The 25,018-nt window shown below is 38.3% G+C and overlaps 1 non-coding gene across 1 annotated transcript; it reads right to left on the bottom strand.

Moving 5' to 3' along the window:
- Window positions 1-7,019: 7,019 nt before the first annotated feature.
- Window positions 7,020-7,128, bottom strand: LOC112746109 (small nucleolar RNA R71). Its single transcript, XR_003174007.1, has one exon. It is a non-coding gene; the product is annotated as a small nucleolar RNA R71 (small nucleolar RNA).
- Window positions 7,129-25,018: the final 17,890 nt, after the last annotated feature.

Here is a 25,018-nt window from a genome sequence, read left to right on the forward strand (position 1 = left end):
GTTAAACGCCCAGAATGGTACCCATTCTGGCATTTAACACCCAAAATACTACCCTTTTGGGCGTTTAATGCCCAGCCAGGTACCCTGGCTGGCGTTTAAACACCAGTTTTCCTTCTTCACTGGGTGTTTTGAATGCCCAACTTTTTCTGTGTAATTCCTCTGCTGCATGTTCTGAATCTTCAATTCTCTGTATTATTGACTTGAGAAGACATAATTTTGAAAATTTTTTTTTGAGTTTTTTTTATGATGAGAAACAACAAAATGAAACTAATCATGGAAAACTAAGATCAAATAAACAAAGCATGCAAGACACCAAACTTAGAAATTTTCATATTAGAAACACCAACAGATTGAGAATGCATATGAGAAACAACTAAACACACAAAACAAGAGAATTTAAAGATCAGAGCAAGGAAATCATCAAGAACATCTTGAAGATTAATGAAGAACATAATTCATGTAATTTTCGAAAATTAGAAGAATGCAATTGACACCAAACTTAAAATTAGACACTAGACTCAAACAAGAAACATAAAATATTTTTGATTTTAAGATTTAAAAAAAAAATTGTTGTGATTTTTTGAAAGTTATTTGGAAAATAAAATAAAGGGATTCAAAATTTTTAATAAGAATTCTAGGAATCATGCAATGTTAGTCTAAAACTCCAGTCTAGGAATTAGACATGGCTTACTAGCCAGCCAAGTTTTCATTGAAAGCTTCGGTCCAAAACACTAGACATGGCCAATGGCCAGCCAAGCTTTAGCAGATCATTACTTTCAATAGCAAAGTTGATAGAAATCAATAAGCTCTTGTGATGATAAGTTGAAACCTCGGTCCAAAAGTTTAGACATGGTTTCATAACCAGCCAGACTTCAACATATCATCATGAAACTCTAGAATTCATTCTTAAAAACTCTGAAGAACAAAATAGATTTTTTTTTTTGTATTTTTGAAAAATTTTTTTCGAAAATAAAAAGTAAAAAGCTTAAACATAAAATAAAATTACCTAATCTAAGCAACAAGGTGAACCGTCAGTTGTCCAAACTCGAACAATCCCCGGCAACGACGCCAAAAACTTGGTACACGAAATTGTGATCATCAATGGCGCCAACAACTTGGTACGCACAATTGTAATCTCAACTCTTTTTCACAATTCCGTACAACTAACTAGCAAGTGTACTGGGTCGTCTAAGTAATAAACCTTACGTGAGTAAGGGTCGATCCCACAGAGATTGTCGGCTTGAAGCAAGCTATGGTCATCTTGTAAATTTCAGTAAGGCGGATTCAAATGGTTATGGAGAATTGATAATTAAAATATAAATAACATAAAATAAGATAGAGATACTTATGTAATTCATTGGTGAGAATTTCAGATAAGTGTATGAAGATGCTTTATTCCTCCTGAACTTCTGCTTTCCTATTTTCTTCATCCAATCATTCATACTCCTTTCCATGGCAAGCTGTATGTTGAGCATCACCGTTGTCAATGGCTACTTCCCGTCCTCTCAATGAAAATGGTCCAAATGCACTGTCACCGCACGGCTAATCATCTGTCAGTTCTCGATCATGTTGGAATAGGATCCATTGATCCTTTTGCGTCTGTCACTACGCCCAACACTCGCGAGTTTGAAGCTCGTCACAGTCATCCCTTCCCAGATCCTACTCGGAATACCACAACAAGGTTTAGACTTTCCAGATCTCAGGAATGGCCGCCAATAATTCTAGCCTTTACCACGAAGGTTCTAATCTGAGATTAGAAACCCAAGAGAATATACTCCAGCTGTCGTCCAATGACTATGTTGAACATCATGTAGATCGCTTTGAACATCTAAGATTAGAAACCCAAGACAATATTCTGACTTAACTAAATTGAGAACAAGAGTATATCTTGGAGAAGAAGTAGGCGTGAATTGAATAGAAAAACAATAGTACTTTGCATTAGTTCATGAAGAACAACAGAGATCCACACCTTAATCTATGGTGTGTAAAAACTTCATAGTTGAAAATACAAAAGTGATAATGGTGGTCATTGGCTTCGGCCCCAGAGAGGGAACCAGAAGAACCAAGATGAAAATACAATAGCAAAAGGTCCTATTTATAGAGAACTAGTAGCCTAGGGTTTACAGAAATAAGTAATTAATGCAGAAATCTTCTTTCGGACCCACTTGGTGTGTGCTTGTGCTGAGATTTAAAGCTTTCACATGTAGAGACTTTTCTTGGAGTTAAATGCCAGCTTTTGTGCCAGTTTGGGCGTTTAACTCCAGCTTTCATGCCAGTTCTGGCGTTTTGAGGCCAGAATTTTTATGCTGACTTGGGACGCAGGTTTGGGCCGTCAAATCTCGGGCAAAGTATGGACTATTATATATTTCTGGAAAGCACAGGATATCCACTTTCCAACTCAATTAAGAGCGCACCAATTGGGCTTCTGTAGCTCCAGAAAATCCACTTTGAGTGCAGGGAGGTCAGAATCCAACAGCATCTTGAGTCCTTTTTCAGCCTCTAAATCAGATTTTTGCTCAGGTCCCTCAATTTCAGCCAGAAAATACCTGAAATCACAGAAAAACACACAAACTCATAGTAAAGTCCAGAAATATGATTTTTATTTAAAAACTAATAAAAACATAATAAAAACTAACTAAAATATACAAAAACTACCTAAAAACAGTGCCAAAAAGCGTATAAATTATCCGCTCATCAGTGAGCATAATTGTTTCTGCCTCTCTCTAATCCCTTTTGTTACTTAATATGTCTTTCATTAACTTAGCAGATGATGGTATTTGTCCAAGGGCTTCCACAAAAGGGATCTTGATCTCAAGCTTCTTGAAGATGCTTAAGAACTTAGCGAATTGTTTATCTTTTTCTGCCTTCTGGAACTTCTGAGGGTATGATAACTTGGCCTTGTACTCAGAATCTTTGAGTGGTACAGTGTGAGTATCTAGAGAGGCTGGGAAGGGATTATCAAGGTGTCTGGGGGGAACATCCTCTCAATTGGCGTTTATGGCTCCTCCCCTCTCTAGGCGTTGAACGCCCATTCTGCCCCCTCTTTGGTGTTCAGCGCCCTTGCTGGTGCTCTGGGTTGTTGTGTTTTCCTTTCTGGTATTTCCTCTTCATCCTGCATTCTACTATTTTGAGGTAGGTATTCAGGGTCCTTCCACTCCTTAATTGAATAGCTTGGCACTCCTCTCTTATCTACTCAGATATCTGCTGTTTGGCTTGGCTCAATTGTGCTTCCATATTCTTGTGGGAATCTCGGGTCTCCTGTAATACTTCTGCCAGCATAGAAGCCAGGTCGGGTGCAGTGTTAGGTTATGGGGGTTGAGACGGATTGTTGTTGACTGAGCTTTGCATGCTTAGCACTTGTTGTGTGAGAGAGTTCAGTTGCTGGGCTAAAGACTCATTCTTGTCAAGAATGATGGGTTTAGTGGACACTTCCTTGACTTCCCTTTTTATTGAGGTCTCACCGGGTGAGTATAAATACTGATTATTAGTGACCATCTCAATCAGTTCATCAGCTTCGTCAAGTGTCTTCCTCACATGTATTGAAGCACCAGCAAAGTTATCTAGGGACATCTTGACCATGTTCGAGAGTCCATAACAGAAAATGTCTAGTTTGACCCAATCTATGAACATTTAAATGGGACACCGTCTGAGCATCAGCTTGTACCTTTCCCAAGCATCGTAGAGGAACTCGCTCTCTTCTAGTTTAAAGGTTTGAATATCCATTCTCAACTTTGCCAGCTTCATTGGGGGAAAATATTTATTCAGAAACTTGTTTACTACTTTACTCCATGTGTTCAAGCTTTCTCTGGGTTGGGCATCCAACCATCTCTTTGTTTGATCTTTCATAGAAAATAGAAAGAGTAGCAACCTATAAACATCAGGGTCTATGATGAGCGGATATTTTATACGCTTTTTGATGCTATTTGCCTACTGTTTTTAGTATATTATGTTAAGTTTTATTATGTTTTAGTAGGTTTTAATGCAAAATTCACTTTGTGGATACTACTTTGAGCTTTTGTATTTTTCTTATGATTTTAGGTGATTTTTAGGTGAATTTGGCAAGTTTTGGCAAAATCTGATTCAGAGGCAAAGAAAGGAGTGTAGATGCTGTCAAATTCTAACCTCCATGCATTTAAACGAGTATTTATGGAGCTACATAGGTCCAATTGATGCGCTCTCAATGGCATTGGAAAGGAAACTTCCAGGGCTTTCCAACAATATATAATGGTCTATACATTTCTTTGGATTGGACTGCCCAAATTGGGTGATGAACGCCAAAACTACCCTCTTTCTGGCATTCAACAACCCAAGAGGACCAAGGCCAGCGTTGAATGCCCAAAACTGGTGTTCAACGCCCCCAATGGAGCTCAAGGCAGCGCATCTTACCCGCTAGTGGGGGCATTCAACGCCCACTCATCCAAGTTAGATGCCAGCTTAGCCCAAACACTCACCAAGTGGGCGCAGAAGTGGATTTTCGCACCTTTCTACTTAGTTTATTTCACTTTTGTAATTTTTAATTATTAGATTAGTATATATAGACGAAGATCACCCATGTTTAGGATCTTCATCCCCTCAGAACATATCATACCTTATTTTCTGTACAGTATGAGTAACTAAACCTCTTAGGTTAAGGTTAGGAGCTCTGCTGATTCCTATGGATTAACAATATTACTGTTTCTCTTTCAATATATGATTAATTCTATTCTATGATGCATTTTCGTCGTTCATCCTTATGAATCTGTGGTGGAATGGAAGTATTGAGCTACTGCTTGAGAGTGCATCACAGGTTCCAAGAGAGTACCTGGGCTAATTGGGATATGTGACATAAAATCCCGTTAGTCATGGGTAAATGAGGTTTCTGTGGCGTTAAGGCTAGAATCATAAAGCATTATTATCCGATCCGAAAGATCCAACCTTGTCTGTGGCGTTTTGAGTAGGATCAACAAAAGGAGAGTGAATTGCTCAGGCTTCATCTTCGGCTATAGTGAAGCACTATGTGCTAACTTGATGAGAGGACATGAGTTACTCAAATACGGTGTTTTGCTATGGTTTAGGGGAGATTAACTTGATGAGAGAACATGAGTTAATCACTTACAGCTTTGCCATTAAATGAATCAATCATTATTGAAGTAATCAGTAGGAGAAGTTAATCCAGAAAGATAAAGTATCTCCAAAGCCTTAACTGATTTCTCATTATTGTTTATCTGCCATTTCTTTATTGCTTCCTTTGATTATTTTATGCGTATTCAATAACTACGTTTTCTATTCGCCCAACTAAGATCTGCAGGATAACCACAACTTGCTCAATTCGGCAATCCTCGTGGGATTCGACCCTCACTCACCTAAGGCATTACTTGGACGTCCCAGTGCACTTGCCGGTTTAGTTGTGCGAGTTCAATTTTACGCACCAAGTTTTTGGCACCATTGCCGGGGATTGTTTATGATTGACAAACTAATAGTTGTCTTGCTGCTTAGATCAGGTAGGTTTTACTATTTTTCTTTTTGTGTTTCTTATTCTCTTTCGTTTAAAATTTTTCAAAAAGAAAAATTCATATCTTTTTCTTTTGTTTGAGTCTTTTGTCATTTTTAAGTTTGGTGTCGCTTTGGTTTTCATTTCTTTTCTTGAGTTTTTCGAAAAATTGTTCTTGCTTTTCTTTCTTTGTGTTCAAAAATTTCTTGGTATTTTTCTTTCTTTGATTTCTAAATTTTTAAGTTTGGTGCCTTTTAGTGTTTTTCCTTTTCAATTTTTCGAAATTTGTGCCTTTAGCTTAATATTTTTGAAACATTTTTCTAATTGGTTTTAAAATTTTAAGTTTGATGTCTTGTTTAGTAATCTTATCTTTCTTGTCTATCTTGTCTATCTTTGAATCTTTATCTTATCTTTTTCTTTGATTTTCAAAATTTTGTTATCTTATCTTTCTTTTTAAATTCAAATTTTAAAAGGTTTAGTATTTTGTTTGTTTTTCTTTATTTCTTTTAATTTTGAATTTTAAAATCTTTAAACTTTTAGAATCTTTCTTTGACTTTCTCCTTTTAGTTTCAAAACTTTTTAAATTTTTAAAAAAAATCTTATCTTATTTTGTTTGATTTTTTCGTTTCAAATTTATTTTTTCAAATCTTTAATTGATTCTTTCTTTTTAAATTTCAATTTTTTTTTCCAAAATCGAATCTTGTATTTTATTTTCAAATCTTTTTAGTTAGCTATTTGTCTTACCTTATTCTAATTTTAAAAGTTTGGTATCTCTTTGATTTTTCTTTCTTTTTTTTCGAAAATTTCCTCAATTCTCTCTCTCTTCTTTTTTTGAAGATATTATTCTATCTCTTTCTCTCTCTTTATTTTCGAAAAATCTTTTAATTATAAGATACCTTTATTTTTTCTTTTCTCTTTATCTATCTCTCTAACAAAGGATTTCTATACTCTGACATAGAGAATCCTTTCCTATTCTTTTCTTAGTTTTTTTTTCTTTTTTATGAATAGGAGTAGGGATAAGGAACCTCTCTTTGATTTGGATCCTAAACCTGAAAGGACTCTAAGAAGGCGTCTGCAACAAGCTCAGGCTAGCAGAGCTTTAAGGAATCTTACAGGAGCTCTAGAACAAGAAGCTGAAGATACAACAATGGCAGCTAACCCAGATAATGGGGGTGACGCAAGAAAGGTCCTAGGATCTTACACTACACCCAATTCTGATTTCTATAGGCACAGCATCTCTATTCCTGCCATTGGTGCAAACAACTTTGAGTTGAAACCTCAATTAGTCGCTCTAGTACAACAGAACTGCCAGTTTCATGGACTTGCACAGGAAAATTCCAACAAATTCATATCTGACTTCTTGCAGATATATGAAACTATCAAGATTAATGGAGTAAATCCAGAAGTCTACAAGCTCATGCTCTTCCCCTTTGCAGTAAGAGACAGAGCAAGACTATGGCTGGATTCTCAGCCTAAAGAGAGCCTAGATACATGGGAGAAGGTGGTCAATAGATTTTTGACCAAGTTCTTTCCACCTCAAAAGCTGAGCAAGCTCAAGGTGGAAGTATAAACCTTTAGGCAGAAAGAGGGTGAATCCCTTTATTAAGCTTGGGAAAGATACAAGCAACTAATCAGAAGATGCCCTCCTGACATGATTTTAGATTGGATCATGCTAGACATCTTCTATGATGGCCTATCTGAGGCATCAAAGATGTCATTGGACCACTCTGTAGGTAGATCCCTCCACTTCAAAAAGACGCCTGAAGAGGCGCAGGAACTTATTGATATGGTTGCCAACAACCAATATATGTACACTTCTGAGAGTAACCCTGTGAACAATGGGGCTGCCCAGAAGAGGGGTGTCTTGGAAGTGGACACCTTAGATGCCATTTTGGCTCAGAACAAGTTCATGTCTCAGCATATCAACATGATCTCTCAGTTCTTGAGTGGGATGTAGAGCTCAGATGCTTATTGTCCAGAAATAGCGTATGAATTGGATTTGGACGCTAGTGATAACGCCTGGACACCAATGGAGGAGGTGAACTACATGGAAAACTCATCCAGAAACTCCAATAACAATACCTATTCAAATACTTTCAATCAAGGATGGAGGAACCACACCAAATTTAGGTGGAAAGATCAGCAGAAGTCTCAACAAGGCTTCAGTAATAATCATGGTGGAATGAACCAGAACCGATTCAACAACATACCATTCCAACACTTTCAGCAACAGACAGAGACTTCCACACAGAGCCTCTCTGACCTGGCTACTATAGTCTCTAACCTCTCCAAGACCACTCATGGTTTCATGGCTGAAACTAGGTCTTCCATCCGAAACTTGGAGATTAGTGCACGAAGTATAAATCACACTTTTCACAACTCGTACCACTAACCAGCAAGTGCACTGGGTCATCCAAGTAATACCTTACGTGAGTAAGGGTCGATCCCACGGAGATTGTCGGCTTGAAGCAAGCTATGGTTATTTTGTAACTCTTAGTCAGGAAATTAGTAATAAAAATGATTGGGTTTATGAAGAGTAAATAACATAAAATAAATAATACTTATTATGCAATAACAGAGAACAGGTTGAGGTTTTGGAGATGCTCTGTCTTCTGAATCTCTGCTTTCCTACTGTTTTCTTCTTTACGCACGCAAGGCTCCTTCCATGGCAAGCTATATGTTGGTGGATCACCGTTGTCAATGGCTACCATCCGTCCTCTCAGTGGAAATGGTCCAAATGCGCTATCACCGTACGGCTAATCATCTGTCGGTTCTCACTCATGTCGGAATAGGATCCATTGATCCTTTTGCGTCTGTCACTACGCCAAACACTCACGAGTTTGAAGCTCGTCACAGTCATCCCATCCCAAATCCTACTCGAAATACCACAGACAAGGTTTAAACTTTCCGGATCTCAAGAATGCTGCCAATTGATTCTAGCTTATACCACGAAGACTCTGATCTCACGGATTTGAATGCTCTGTTGTCAGGAGAGACAATCAAACTCGTGAATCAGGAACTAAAGAGATACACACTCAATCTAAGGTAGAACGGAAGTGGTTGTTAGGCACGTGTTCATGGGTTGAAAATGGTGATGAGTGTCACGGATCATCATATTCATCATGTTGAAGTGCGAGTGAAAATCTTAGAATAGAAACAAGCGTGATTGAATGGAAGACAGTAGTAATTGCATTAATTCATCGAGACACAGCAGAGCTCCTCACCCCCAACCATGGGGTTTAGAGATTCATGCCATAGAGATACAAAATCCGATGTAAAATGTCATGAGGTACAAAATAAATCTCTAAAAGTGGTTTTTATACGAAACTAGTGATTTAGGGTTATAGAAAATGAGTAAGCTAAGAGAGATAGTGTAGAAATCCATTTGCGGGGCCCACTTGGTGCGTGTTTAGGCTGAGCACTGAAGCTTTCACGTGCAGAGGCTATTCATGGCATTGAACTCCAGCTTTCTTGCCAGTTTGGACGTTTAACTCCAACTTTTATGCTAGTTCTAGCATTTAACGCCATAAAAGGGTAGAAAGTTGACATTTAGACGCCAGTTTCAGTTATCAAAACTCAAACAAAGTATAAACTATTATATATTTCTGGAAAGCCCAAGATGTCTACTTTCCAACGCAATTAAGAGCGCACCAATTGGGCTTCTATAGCTCTAGAAAATCCATTTCGAGTGCAGGAAGGTTAGAATCCAACAGCATCTGCAGTCCTTTTTCAATCTCTGAATCAGATTTTTGCTCAGGTCCCTAAATTTCAGCCAGAAAATGCCTGAAATCATAGAAAAACACACAAACTCATAGTAAAGTCCAGAAATTTGATTTTTGAATAAAAACTAATAAAACCATAATAAAAATTAACTAAAACATACTAAAAACTATGTAAAAACAGTGCCAAAAAGCGTATAAATCATCCGCTCATCACAACACCAAACTTAAATTGTTGCTTGTCCCCAAGCAACTAAAAAAAATAGGATAGAAAGAAGAGAATATATAATAAATTCCGAAAACGTCTATGAAGATCAGTCTTAATTAGATGAGCGGGGCTCTTAGCTTTTTGCTTCTGAACAGTTTTGGCATCTCACTTTATCCATTGAAGTTCAGAATGATTGGCATCTATAGGAACTCAGAATTCAGATAGTGTTATTGATTCTCCCAGTTCAGTATGATGATTCTTGAACACAACTACTTTATGAGTCTTGGCCGTAGCCCTAAGCATTTTGTTTTCCAGTATTACCACCGGATACATAAATGCCACAGACATATAATTGGGTGAACCTTTTCAGATTGTGAGTCAGCTTTGTTAGAGTCCCCAATTAGAGGTGTCTAGAGCTCTTAAGCACACTCTTTTGCTTTGGATCACGACTTTAACCACTCAGTCTCAAGCTTTTCACTTGGACCTGCATGCCACAAGCACATGGTTAGGGACATCTTGATTCAGCCACTTAGGCCAAGATTTTATGCCTTTAGGCCCTCCTATCCATTAATGCTCAAAGCCTTGGATCCTTTTTACCCTTGCCTTTTGGTTTAAAGGGCTATTGGCTTTTTCTGCTTGCTTTTTCTTTTCTTTTCTTTTTTTTTTCCGCCACTTTTTCTATTCACTGCTTTTTCTTGCTTCAAGAATCAATTTTATGATTTTTCAGATTATCAATAACATTTCTCCTTTTCTATTATTCTTTCAAGAGCCAACAATTTTAACATTCATAAACAACAATATCAAAAATATGCACTGTTGAAGCATTGGTGCACGAAATCACAATCACACTTTTGCATTTCCGCACAACTAACCAGCAAGTGCACTAGGTCGTCCAAGTAATACCTTACGTGAGTAAGGGTCGATCCCACGGAGATTGTCGGCTTGAAGCAAGCTATGGTTATCTTGTAATTCTTAGTCAGGGTATCAGTAAGGATTCTTAGTTTTAATTGTAAAAAGTAAAAGAACATGAAATAAATACTTGTTATGTAGTAATGGAGAACAGGTTGAGGTTTTGGAGATGCTCTGTCTTCTGAATCTCTGCTCTCCTACTATCTTCTTCTTCACACACGTAAGGCTCCTTCCATGGCAAGCTGTATGTTGGTGGATCACCGTTGTTAATGGCTACCATCCATCCTCTCAGTGAAAATGGTCCAAATACGCTGTCACCGCATGGCTAATCATCTGTCAGTTCTCACTTATGTTGGAATAGGATCCATTGATCCTTTTGCGTCTGTCACTACGCCCAGCACTCGTGAGTTTGAAGCTCGTCACAGTCATCCCTTCTCAGATCCTACGAGGAATACCACAGACAAGGTTTAGACTTTTCGGATCTCAGGCATGCGTTCATAGGTGAGAATAATGATGAGTGTCACGGCTCATCACATTAATCAGGTTGAAGTGCGAGTGAATATCTTAGAATAGAAACAAGCGTGATAGAATGGAAAACAGTAGTAATTGCATTAATTCATCAAGACACAGCAGAGCTCCTCACCCCCAACCATGGGGTTTAGAGACTCATACCGTTAGAAATACAATATGAAACGTGTAAAGTGTCATGAGGTGTGTAAATACAATAGCAAAAGGTCCTATTTATAGAACACTAGTAGCCTAGGGTTTACAGAAATGATTAAATGATGTAGAATCCACTTCCGGGCCCACTTGGTGTGTGCTTGGGCTTTTGTGCCAGTTTGGGCGTTTAACTCTAGCTTTTATGCCAGTTCTGGCGTTTTAACGCCAGAATTTTTATGCTGACTTGGAACGCCGGTTTGGGCCATTAAATCTCAGGAAAAGTATGAACTATTATATATTGCTGGAAAGCCCAGGATGTCTACTTTCCAACGCAATTGAGAGTGCACCAATTGGGCTTCTGTAGCTTCAGCAATTCCACTTCGAGTGCAGGGAGGTCAGAATCCAACAGCATCTGCAGTCTTTTTTCAGCCTCTGAATCAGATTTTTGCTCAGGTCCCTCAATTTCAGCCAGAAAATATCTGAAATCACAGAAAAATACACAAACTAATAGTAAAGTCCAGAAATATGATTTTTGAATAAAAACTAATTAAAACATAATAAAAACTAACTAAAATATACTAAAAACATACTAAAAACAATGCCAAAAAGCGTATAAATTATCCGCTCATTAGAACACCAAAATTAAATTGTTGCTTGTCCCCAAGCAACTAAAAACAAGATAGGATAAAAATAAGAGAATATACAATAAATTCCAAAAACATCTATGAAAATCAGTCTTAATTAGATGAGCGGGGCTATTAGCTTTTTGCTTCTGAACAGTTTTGGCATCTCACTCTATCCATTGAAGTTCAGAATGATTGGCATCTATAGGAACTCAGAATTCAGACAGTGTTATTGATTCTCCTAGTTCAGTATGTTGATTCTTGAACACAACTACTTTATGAGTCTTGGCCGTGACCCTAAGCATTTTGTTTTCCAGTATTACCACCGGATACATAAATGCCATAGACACATAACTGGGTGAACTTTTTTCAGATTGTGACTCAGCTTTGCTAGAGTCCCCAATTAGAGGTGTCCAGAGCTCTTAAGCACACTTTTTTTGCTTTGGACCATGACTTTAACCGCTCAGTCTCAAGCTTCTCACTTGATAGTTTCACGCCACAAGCACATGGTTAGGGACAACTTGGTTTAGCCGCTTAGGCCAGGATTTTATTCCTGTAGGCCCTCCTATCCACTGATGCTCAAAGCCTTGGATCCTTTTTATTTTACCCTTGTCTTTTGGTTTAAAGGGCTATTGGCTTTTTCTGCTTGCTTTTTCTTTTTCTTTCTTTTTTTTCACAAGCTTTGTATTCACTGCTTTTTCTTGCTTCAAGAATCATTTTTATGATTTTTCATATTATCAATAACATTTCTCATTTTCCATTATTCTTTCAAGAGTAAAAAATTTTAACATTCATAAACAATAAATTAAAAAATATGCAATGTTCAAGCATTCATTCAGAAAGACAAAAAGCATTGCCACCACATCAAAATAATTAGACTGTTTTAAAATTCGAAATTCACGTACTTTTTTTTCTTTTTCAGAAAACATTTTTCATTTTAAGAAAGGTAATGGATTCATAGGACATTCATAGCTTTAAGTCATAGACACTAAGACACTAATGATCATGTGATAAAGACACAAATATAGATAGAACATAAAGCATAATTTTCGAAAAATAGAAAAATAGGAGCAAGGAGATTAAAGAACGGGTCCACTTTAGTGATGGCAGCTTGTTCCTGCTCTTGAAGATCTTATGAAGTGCTTTAGCTCCTCTATGTCTCTTCCTTGCCTTTGTTGCACCTCTCTCATGGCCTTTTGGTCCTCTCTAATTTCATGGAGGATAGTGGAATGCTCTTGTTGAGGTCCATGAGTGGGCTCTCTTGAGATGAATCTCTCCATTTCCCATGACTTAGAGGTGGAAGCTTTTGCCTTCCCTTTCCTCTTTCTAGAGGTTTCTCTGGCCTTAGGTGCCATAAATGGTTATGGAAATACAAAAAGCAATGCTTTTTCCACACCAAACTTCGAAAGTTTGCTCATCCTCGAGCAAAAGAAGAAAGAAGGGAGGAGAAGAAGAAGAAAATGGAGGAGATGGAGAGGTGTGAGTGGTTAAGAGGTGATGGGGAAGAGTATTTGGGGAAGGGTGTTATTGGAATGTGTGAAGAAGAGAGAGGTTGAGTTAAAGTAGGTGGGGATACTGTGGGGTCTACAGATCCTGAGGTCCCAAGGATTTCTCATCCCTGCACCATTCTGGCGTGTAAACGCCCCTTTGAGTGCCAATCCTGGCGTTAAACGCCAGGTTGCTACCCATTTCTGGCGTTTAACACCAGCTTTTTGCCCTTTTCTGGCATTAAACGCCAGTCTGGTGCCCATTTCTGGCGTTAAACGCCCAGAATGGTGCTAGACTGGGCGTTTAACGCCCATTCTGCTACCCTTACTGGCATTTAAACGCCAGTAAGCTTATCCTCTAGGGTGTGCTATTTTTAATGCTGTTTTTGAATTTGCTTTGATTTCTGCAGTTGCTTTTGTGCCTCCACATGATCATCAACCTAAAGAAGACATAAAATAACAATGGAAAATGGAAAATTAACACAGATAAATAAAAATTGGGTTGCCTCCCAATAAGCGCTTCTTTAATGTCAATAGCTTGACTTTTTACTGAGCTTTATTCAAGCCTCAGTTTTGAGCATTCTTGCTCAAAATTGCTTTCAAGATAATGTTTGATTGTTTGTCCATTAACAATGAACTTTTTGTCAGAATCACTATCCTGAAGCTCAATATATCCATATGGTGACACACTTGTAATCACATATGGTCCTCTCCACCGGGATTTTAATTTCCCGGGGAATAATCTAAGTCTAGAGTTAAACAGCAGAACCTTCTGTCCTGGCTCAAAGACTCTAGATGACAGTTTCTTGTCATGCCACCTTTTTGCTTTTTCCTTATATATTTTTGCATTTTCAAATGCATTGAGTCTGAATTCCTCTAGCTCATTTAGCTGGAGCAATCTTTTCTCTCCAGCTAACTTAGCATCCAGCTTTAGGAATCTAGTTGCCCAGTAGGCTTTATGTTCCAGTTCCACGGGCAGATGACAGGCCTTGCCATACACAAGCTGGTATGGAGAGCATCATCCAAGCTTTTTGCCCAATCCTTTCTACGGGCAATTACAGTCCATTCCAGGATTCTTTTTAGTTCTCTATTAGAGACTTCAGCCTGTCCATTTGTCTGTGGATGATATGGAGTTGCTACTTTGTGGTTAATTCCATATCGGACCATAGTAGAGTACAGCTGTTTATTGCAGAAATGAGTGCCCCCGTCACTAATTAGTACTCTAGGAACACCAGATCTGCTGAAGATATATTTCTGGAGGAACTTCAGCATGGTCTTAGTATCATTAGTGGGTGTGGTAATTGCTTCTACCCATTTAGATACGTAGTCTACTACCACCAAAATGTAAGTGTTTGAGTATGATGGTGGCAAAGGACCCATGAAGTCAATACCCCATACATCAAACAACTCAATCTCTAAGATCCCTTGCTGAGGCATGGCATAACCATCGGGCAAGTTGCCAGCTCTTTGGCAACTGTCACAGTTATGCACAAACTCTCGGGCATCTCTATAGAGAGTAGGCCAGTAGAAGCCACATTGGAGGACCTTAGTGGCTGTTCGCTCACCTCCGAAATGTCCTCCAAACTATGATCCATGGCAATGCCATAAGATCTTCTGTGCCTCCTCTCTAGGTATACATCTGCGGATCATTCTGTCTGCACATCTCTTAAAGAGATATGGTTCATCCCATAAGTAGTACTTTGCATCAGAAATTATTTTTTTTGTTTGCACCCTGCTGTACTCTTTGGGTATGAACCTTACAGCTTTGTAATTTACAATGTCTGCAAACCATGGTGCTTCCTGAATAGCGAAGAGTTGCTCATCCGAAAAGGTCTCAGAGATCTCAGTAGGAGGGAGGGACGCCCCTGCTACTAGTTCTATCCGGGACAGGTGATCAGCTACCTGGTTCTTTGTCCCTTTTCTGTCTCTTATTTCTATATCAAACTATTGCAGAAGCAACACCCATCTTATGAGCCTGGGTTTTGAATCTTTCTTTGTGAGTAGGTATTTAAGAGCAGCACGGTCAGTATACACAATCACCTTTGAACCTACTAAATAGGATCTAAACTTGTCAATGGCATAAACCACTACAAGCAACTCTTTTTCTGTGGTTGTGTAGTTTTTTTGTGCGTCATTTAGAACACGGCTGGCATAGTAAATGATGTGCAGAAGCTTCTTATTCCTCTGTCCCAGCACTGCACCAATAGCATGTTCACTGGCATCACACATTAGTTCGAATGGTAATGTCCAGTCTGGTGCAGAGATAACTGGTGCTGTGACCAGCTTAGCTTTCAGCATTTCAAACGCCTGCAGACACTCTGTGTCAAACACAAATGGCGTGTCAGTAGCTAGCAGATTGCTCAGAGGTTTTGCAATTTTCAAAAAATCCTTTATAAACCTCCTATAGAATCCTGCATGCCCTAGAAAGCTTCTGATTGCTTTAACATTGGCAGGTGGTGGTAATTTTTCAATTACCTCCACTTTAGCTTGATCCACCTCTGTTTCCCTGTTTGAAATTTTATGCCCAAGGACAATTCCTTCAGTCACCATAAAGTGACATTTTTCCCAGTTTAAAACTAGGTTGGTCTCTTGGCATCTTTTCAGAACAAGTGCTAAATGGTCAAGGCAGGAACTGAATGAGTCTCCAAATGCTGAAAAGTCATCCATGAAGACTTCCAAAAATTTCTCTACCATATCAGAGAAGATAGATAGCATGCACCTCTGAAAGGTTGTAGGTGCATTGCACAGACCAAAAGGCATCTTTCTGTAGGCAAATACTCCAGAAGGACATGTGAATGCTGTTTTCTCTTGGTCCTGAGGATCTACTGTAATTTGGTTATAACCTGAATAGCCATCCAGAAAGCAGTAATAGTCATGACCTGCTAGTCTCTCTAGCATCTGGTCTATGAATGGTAAAGGAAAATAATCCTTTTGGGTGGCTGTATTAAGCCTTCTGTAGTCGATACACATACGCCACCCTATAATTGTTCTTGTAGGAACCAGTTCATTCTTTTCATTGTGAACCACTGTCATGCCTCCCTTCTTGGGTACAACTTGGACAGGGCTTACCCAGGGTTTATCAGAAATAGGATAAATAATCCCAGCCTCTAGTAACTTAGTAACCTCTTTCTACACCACCTCCTTCATGGCTGGATTTAGTTGCCTCTGTGGTTGAACCACTAGCTTAGCATCATCCTTGATGACAAGTCATCTTAGCCTATTTTAACTAGTCCTTTTCTTTTGTTTTCATTAGAATTATGCACTTTCTTGAGCTACAAGCAAGCCAATTAGGTAGATTTTCATGTTTCCTTTGATTTAATCAACCATGTATGAATTCATGCTATTTCATGAGGTTTTATACTATAATTGCCACATATTATGAAAAAATGAATATCTCATGATTTTAAGCATAGCTTTGATATGTTTGGTTGATTAATGATAGGTGAAGAAAGCTTGGAGAAAGGTTGAAGCAAGAAGGAATAGCTAGGAGTAAAGAGAAGACAATGGAATAAATGAAAATGAACCAGGAAGCAAAAAGTTGGACCTAAAGTTAGCCTCAAACTTTTGCACAAACTTTTGGGTGAAAAGTTAGCCCCAACGTTAGCCCCTAACTTGGAGGCTAACGTTGGAACTTGAAAATCACTCCCTGGGTACCAAAAGTTTGCGCCAACGTTAGCCCCTAACTTGGAGGCTAACGTTGGCACATGAAATTCACCCCTGGGCACCAAAAGTTTGCGCCAACGTTAGCCCCTAACTTTGAGGCTAACGTTGGCATGAAGAAAACCTCCCTGGGCACCAAAAGTTTGCGCCAATGTTAGCCCCTAACTTGGAGGCTAACGTTGGTACATGAAAATCACAAGGGGAGGGGCAAAAGTTTGTGCCAACGTTAGCCCCTAACTTGGTGGCTAACGTTGGCGCCACAAGTGCACAAGGTAAAGCCAACGTTGGGGCCAAAGTTAGACCCCTAACTTTGGCACCAACGTGAGTATCAGCAAAGTTGTGTTAGCTGATATGAAAAGTTGGACCAAAAGTTAGACCCTAACTTTTGCTCCAACTTTTGGTCCAACTTTTGCAAAACTCAAACCCGGTTCAATCGGTTCGTTTTGGTTCCTCTTCAAACTCCAAGAGCAATCAACCAAGGCCTCTTTCAACCCAATTCCACCAAGAGCAAAGGCCCAACTCAAGGCTTGAAGATCATTTGAAGAAATTGTATAAATAGGATAGAATTCAAGTTCTTCGAGAGCTTTCCCTTTGAATTTTCATAATAGTTTTTGGAGAGCTTTGGATATTGAGTGATCTTTAATTTCTTAGTCTTGGGGAAGGAGAATTCACTTCTCTTCCTCTTCATTTTATTGCTTTCAATTTCAATTGCAATTGTCTTGGATCTTGGGTCGGAGAATTGAAAGAATTCTGTTTCAATCTCACCCTTGGATCTCTCTGTTTATTTACTGCTTTATTGAATTTCAGTTTGTGTTAATTGTTCTTCATCTACTTTCTTTGCAATTTACTTTTCCCTTGCAATTGTTCTTGTTGGATCAAGGAAGGTAGTGAGATCTAGACCTGGTTCTCTAGTCTCTGGACCCCTGAGATCTGAAATTCCAATTTACATTCTATTTACTGTTTTCATGTTCATTTACTTTTCTGCTTCAAGATCCGATCTAACCCAAACCTTCTTCTACTTCTCTGCTTGATACAAATTTACTTTTCCTTGTTTAATTTCTGCAAATCCAAGTCCCAATCCCCTTTACAATTCAAGTCATTTACATTTCTTGCACTTTAAGATTCCGCAATTTACATTTCTTGCATTCTAAGTTTCTGCCATTTAATTTCTTGTTCTTTAAGATTCAGCACTTTAATTCCCTGTTCCCTTTAATTCCATGCAATTTAATTTCTGCAAATCACAAAACACTCAACCAAATCTTGATTCGCTTGACTAAATTAACCACTAAGCTAAAATTGCTCAATCCTTCAATCCCTGTGGGATCGACCTCACTCCCGTGAGTTTTTATTACTTGATGCGACCCGGTACACTTGCCGGTTAGATTTGTGTGTTTTGGGAAAAATTCATTTTTCCACCAAAATATCTCATCAATCCTCCAATAGGATCTTGTGCATGCATCTTGCTGGGCTAATGCCCTTAAGATCACTTATGGACCACCCAAGAGTTGTCTTGTGTCTCCTCAGCACCTGAATTAGTGCTTTCTCTTCCTGTGAATTTAAAGCAGAGCTTATGATCACCGGAAAAGTGTCACCTTCTCCCAGAAATGCATATTTTAGGGATGGTGGTAGTGGTTTTAGCTCAGGTTTGGAGGCTTATCCTCTTCCTGAGGAATTTTTAGAGGTTCTTTTATTTCCTCTGGTTCCTTCAAATCAGGCTGAACATCTTTAAAGATGTCCTCTAGCTCTGATTCGAGACTCTCAGTCATATTGATCTCTTCCACCAAGGAGTCAATAATATCAACGCTCATGCAGTCATTTGATGTGTCTGGATGCTGCATAGCTTTGACAACATTTAACTTGAACTCATCCTCATTGACTCTCAGGGTCACTTTCCCTTTTTGGACATCAATGAGAGTTCGTCCAGTTGCTAGGAAAGGTCTTTCTAGAATGAGAGTTGCACTCTTGTGCTCCTCCATTTCCAGTACTACAAAGTCAGTGGGAAAGGCAAATGGCCCAACCTTGATAATCATGTCCTCAATTATGCCTGATGGGTATTTAATGGAGCCATCAGCAAGTTGAAGACATATCCGGGTTGGTTTGACTTCTTTAGTTAAGCCAAGCTTTCTGATAGTGGATGCAGGTATTAGGTTGATACTTGCTCCAAGGTCACATAGAGCTGTCTTGGTACAAGCACCCTCTAATGTGCATGGTATCATAAAGCTTCCTGGATCTTTAAGCTTATCTGGTAAGCTTTTCAGAATGACTACACTGCATTCTTCACTGAGAAAAACTTTTTCAGTTTCTCTCCAATCCTTCTTATGACTTAAGATCTCTTTCATGAACTTAACATAAGAGGGTATTTTCTCAAGTGCCTCTGCAAACGGGATCTTTATCTCAAGAGTCCTGAGATAGTCTGCAAAGCGGGCAAATTGCTTATCCTATTCTGCTTGGCGGAGTTTCTGAGGATAAGGCATCTTGGCTTTATATTCTTCAACCTTAATTGCTGTTGGTTTATTCCCTACAGAGGTGGTTGGAGAAGCCTTCTTAGAGGGGTTACTATCAGCACTTGCAGGTGTCTGATCCCTCATTGGCGTTTGAACGCCAGGATTGGGTGCTGGATGGACATTTAACGCCAGCTTCCCACCCTTTTCTGGCGTTTGAACGCCAGAAGTGGGCATCCACTGGGCGTTTGACGCCAATCTTTCACCCATTTCTGGCGTTTGAATGCCAGAATTATTCCTCTCTGGGCTCTTGCTATCCTCAGAGGGATTTAGGGCAGTGGTTTGGTCATCCTCTGTCAGTTGTTCTTTTCTTGGCTTTCTGCTTCTTTGAGCTGAATTATTCAATGTCTTCCCGCTCCTTAGTTGAACAGCTTGGCATTCTTCTGTTATCTGTTTAGATAGCTGCTGTCATGTTTGATTCAATTGTGCTTCCATATTCTTGTTAGCATTTTTAGTGTCTTGGAGCATCTCTTTAAATTCTGCTAATTGTTTTGTCATAAGGAGTAATTGCTGATTAAGTTCAACAATCTGTTCTTGAGGATTAGGATCAGTAGTTACTGCCCTAGCCTCTTCTTTTATGGAGGACTCACTGCTTAAAAAGATTTTGAAAAAAGATTTTGAAAAAAGAATGCTTAGTTAATTTCGAAATATGAAAGAGAAAAGTAGTTAGGTGATTTTTTTGAAATAGATTTTGAAATTAGCAATCAAAAAGATATTATTGAAAATTATTTTGAAAAAGATATGATTGAGAAGACATGATTGTAATTTATTGAAAAAGATATGATTGAAGAAATTAAAAAGATTTGATTTTTGAAAAAGATTTGAAAAGATCAATTTTTGAAATTAGAATTTTGACTTGACTAAAAAAAAGACATGATTTTGAAAATCTTTGACTAATTTAATGCAAAATTTCGAAATTTATGAGTAAAATAAGGAAAAGATATTTTTTTGATTTTTGAATTTTAATGGGGAAAGAGAAAAACAACAAAATGACACTAAACTTAGAAATTTTAGATCAAAACGAAGAGAACAAATAAGAAAACTTTGAATGTCAAGATGAATACCAAGAAGACTTTGAAGATCAAGATGAACACCAAAATCAAATTTTTAAAAAAATTTTTAAGTAAATAAAAGCACAAGGGACACCAAACTTAAAATTTTTAAAAAATCAAACACAAATTTTTTAAAATTTAAAGGAAAACACAAAGAAGACACCAAACATAGAATTTTTAAAGATAAAAAAAGAACTAAGAACATGCAAATTCGAAAAATTGAAAGAAAATAAAAGCATGCAATTGACATCAAACTTAAAATATAGAACTAAACTCAAATAAAAGACTCAAATTTAGTGACTCTAAACCAATAAATTATTCCTAATCTAAGCAACAAGATAAACTGTCAGTTGTCCAAACTCGAACAATTCCCCGCAACGGCGCCAAAAACTTGGTGCACGAAATCACAATCATACTTTTGCAATTCCACACAACTAACCATCAAGTGCACTGGGTCGTCCAAGTAATACCTTGCGTGAGTAAGGGTCGATTCCACGGAGATTGTCGGCTTGAAGCAAGCTATGGTTATCTTGTAATTCTTAGTCAGGGTATCAGTAATGATTCTTAGTTTAAATTGTAAAAAGTAAAAGAACATGAAATAAATACTTGTTATGCAGTAATGGAGAACAGGTTGAGGTTTTGGAGATGCTCTGTCTTCTGAATCTCTGCTCTCCTACTATCTTCTTCTTCACACGCGAAAGGCTCCTTCATGGCAAGCTGTATGTTAATGGATCACCGTTGTCAATTGCTACCATCCGTCCTCTCAGTGAAAATGGTCCAAATGTGCTGTCACCGCACGGCTAATCATCTGTCGGTTCTCACTTATGTTGGAATAGGATCCATTGATCCTTTTGCATCTGTCACTACGCCCAGCACTCGTGAGTTTGAAGCTCGTCACAGTCATCCCTTCATAGATCCTACTTGGAATACCACAGACAAGGTTTAGACTTTTCGGATCTTAGGAATGGCCGCCAATAATTCTAGCCTATACCACGAAGGTTCTAATCTTAGATTAGAAACCCAAGAGATATGCACTCAAGCTATTGCAGATAGAACGGAGGTGGTTGTCAGGCACGCGTTCATAGGTGAAAATAATGATGAGTGTCACGGCTCATCACATTCATCAGGTTGAAGTGCGAGTGAATATCTTAGAATAGAAACAAGCGTGATAGAAAAACAGTAGTAATTGCATTAATTCATCGAGACATAGCAGAGCTCCTCACCCCCAACATGGGGTTTAGAGACTCATGCCATCAGAAATAAAATATGAAACGTGTAAAGTGTCATGAGGTGTGTAAATACAATAGCAAAAGGTCCTATTTATAGAAAACTAGTAGCCTAGGGTTTACCAAAATGAGTAAATGATGTAGAATCCACTTCCGGGCCCACTTGGTGTGTGCTTGGGTTGAGCATTGAAGCTTTCACATGTAGAGACTTTTCTTGGAGTTAAACGCCAGCTTTTGTGCCAGTTTGGGCGTTTAACTCCAGCTTTTATGCCAGTTCTGGCGTTTTGACGCCAGAATTTTTATACTGACTTGGAACGCCAGTTTGGGCCATCAAATTATGGGCAAAGTATGGACTATTATATATTTCTGGAAAGCCCAAGATGTCTACTTTTCAACCCAATTGAGAGCGCGCCAATTGAGTATCTGTAGCTCCAGAAATTCCACTTCGAGTGCAGGGTGGTCAGAATCCAATAGCATCTGCAGTCCTTTTTCAGCCTCTGAATCAGATTTTTGCTCAGGTCCCTCAATTTCAGCCAGAAAATACCTGAAATCACAGAAAAATACACAAACTAGTAGTAAAATCCAGAAATATGATTTTTGAATAAAAACTAATAAAAACATAATAAAAACTAACTAAAATATACTAAAAACATACTAAAAACAATGCCAAAAAGCGTATAAATTATCCGCTCATCAAGCATTCATTCAGAAAAACAAAAAGTATTGCCACCACATCAAAATAATTAAACTATTTTAAAATTCAAAAGCCATATACTTCTTTTTCTTTTGCAATTAAAAACATTTTTTTCATTTAAGAAAGGTGAGGGATTCATGGAATCATTCATAGCTTTAAGGAATAGACTCTAAGTTTTTATTTATTATTTAATGGAAAAGAAATATAAAATAAGCATAAAAGCAAACGAACAATGAAGGAAAGGAAATTAAAAACATAAAAAATAAATGACTCTAATATTGATGCTTATGTAATTTTTAAAATAGGTCTCTAATAATAAAAGTTATCACATAGTTAGGACTCAACAACCTTGATTTTCAGAAGTGGATGCTTCTTCAATCTGTGGGGTGTTTGGTCCCTCAAGGGAGAGCTTCTGGCGCTTTAGCTCCTGTAGCTCACGCCCTTGCTTTTCCTGTTTCTTAAGCAGCTTGCAGAGCATGCTATTTTGATTCTGCTATTCTTCCTTAAGATGATCCATAGCTTCTTGCAGCTTAGTGACAGATGCTTCTAGGCGGGTCCAGTAGTCAATTTGAGGGATTTCTGGGAGGAACTCCTGCACCCTCCTTTTGATGGAGTTATCTTGCACTTGTTGTCCTTCCATTAACTTCTTGGTGATTGGGTGCTCGACTGGGTTGAACTCATCTACTCCCATCTTTACCCCAGCATTTTTACATAGCAGAGAGATTAAACTTGGGTAAGCCAATTTGGCTTCAGTGGAGTTCTTATTCGCAATTGTGTAGATCTCACAAGAAATCAGATGATGAATCTCCACTTCGCTTCCCAGCATAATGCAATGAATCATCACTGCTCTTTTGACAGTGACCTCAGAGCGGTTGCTAGTGGATAGAATAGAATGCCCAAAGTCCAGCCAGCCCCTAGTGACTGATGGTTTGAGATCTCCTCTCTTGAGTTGGTTTGGGACACCTTTTGAGTTGGTTATCCACTTGGCTCTAGGGAGGCATATGTCCTCTAGAACCTGGTCCAACTGTTTATCTATTTTTACCATTCTCCTATTAAAGGATTCTAGATCATCTTGTAGTTGAGGCAGCTTGAAGACCTCTCTTATTTTGTCAAGGTGGAAGTAAATAATCCTCCCTCTGACCATGGTTCGAAAGGTATAGAAGGCAGTTTCAGTCATTCTCTACTTATCTGTCAGCCATAGATTTGAGTAGAATTCCTGAACCATGTTTCTTCCAACCTTTGTCTCAAGATTGGCTAGGATTTCCCAACCTCTGTTTCGAATCTGTTCTTGGATCTCTGGATATTCGTCTTCTTTCAGATTGAACTTAACTTCCGGGATCACTAACCTCAAACCCATTATTTTGTGATAATGTCTGCATGTTCTTTGGTTAAGAACCTCTCTTGATTCCAAAGTGGCTTTGGAGTATTCTCTTTCTTGCCTCTTGAAGTGGTTTGTTTTCCCTTAGGAGCCATGATCTTAATGAATCTTAGCTTCGTGATCACGGAAAAATACACTAAACTTAGAGGTTTGTTTGTCCTGAAGCAAAAGAAAGGAAAGGAGAGGAATAAGAGGTGAGTCAAATTTGAGTTGTGGAGGAGAGGTGGGGTGGCCGAACGTGTATTTATAAGTGGAGGGGTGGGATTTCGAAAAATTTGAAAAAGATATGATAGGTAAAAAATGAATCATGATATGAAAAAGATGAGATTTTTAAAATTCAAATGATATGAAAAAGATATAAAGCAGTTAAATCTTAAAAATTGTTGATGCATCTAAGAACTAAAATAAGATATGATGAGTTGGAAAAGATTTGTAAAGGAATTGAAAAGATACTTGAGTTTTTGAAAAAGATTTGGAAAGGATTTGAAAGAAAATTGAAAAGGGATTTAGAGGAGTATGAAATTTTTGAAAATTGAGTGTGAGTGATAAAGATTTGTAACATGTTTATGCAGAAAATTACGAATTAAAACATGAAAGTTTGAAAAAATTTGAAGTGGAAACAAAATCTCCTCCCCCTACCTTTTCTGGCATTAAACGCCCATAATGGTACCTGGCTGGGCGTTAAACGCCAGAAATCCTTTATCACTGGGCGTTTTTCTAAACGCCCAGGATGCTGCAACTTTAGCGTTAAACGCCCAGAATGGTACCCATTTTGGCATTTAACGCCCAGAATGGTATCTTTACTGGTGTTAAACGCCCAGAATGGTACCCATTATGGCGTTTAACGCCCAAAATACCCCTTACTGGCGTTTTCGTGCCAGTGAGCTCTTTTTCTCTGCTTTATGCTCTGAATCCTTCTATAACTCTGTAAATCTCCTGCAATTGATAATTAACCTTGAAGATAATTTACATCAAACTCCTATAATTATTATTTAAATAAAAAATAAACTTTGCTAATGGCTGGGTTGCCTCCCAGTAAGCGCTTCTTTATTGTCTTTAGCTGGACCTTACTGAGCTTTAATCTAGTCTCAGTTTTGAGCATTCTTGCTCAACATTGCTTTCAAGATAATGCTTGACTCTCTGTCCATTAACAATGAACTTTTTATCAGAGTTAGTATCCTGAAGCTCTACATATCCATATGGTGACACACTTGTAATCACATATGGTCCCCTCCACCGGGATTTTAATTTCCCAGGAAACAATCTGAGCCTAGAGTTAAATAGCAGAACCTTCTGTCCTGGCTCAAAGACTCTGGATGATAGTTTCTTGTGATGCCACCTTTTTGCTTTCTCTTTGTAAAATTTTGCATTTTTGAAAGCATTGAGTCTGAATTCCTCTAACTCATTCAACTGGAGCAATCTTTTCTCTCC

The sequence above is a fragment of the Arachis hypogaea genome, chromosome 14, assembly GCF_003086295.3.
Source record: "Arachis hypogaea cultivar Tifrunner chromosome 14, arahy.Tifrunner.gnm2.J5K5, whole genome shotgun sequence".
Classification (NCBI taxonomy): Eukaryota; Viridiplantae; Streptophyta; class Magnoliopsida; order Fabales; family Fabaceae; genus Arachis; species Arachis hypogaea.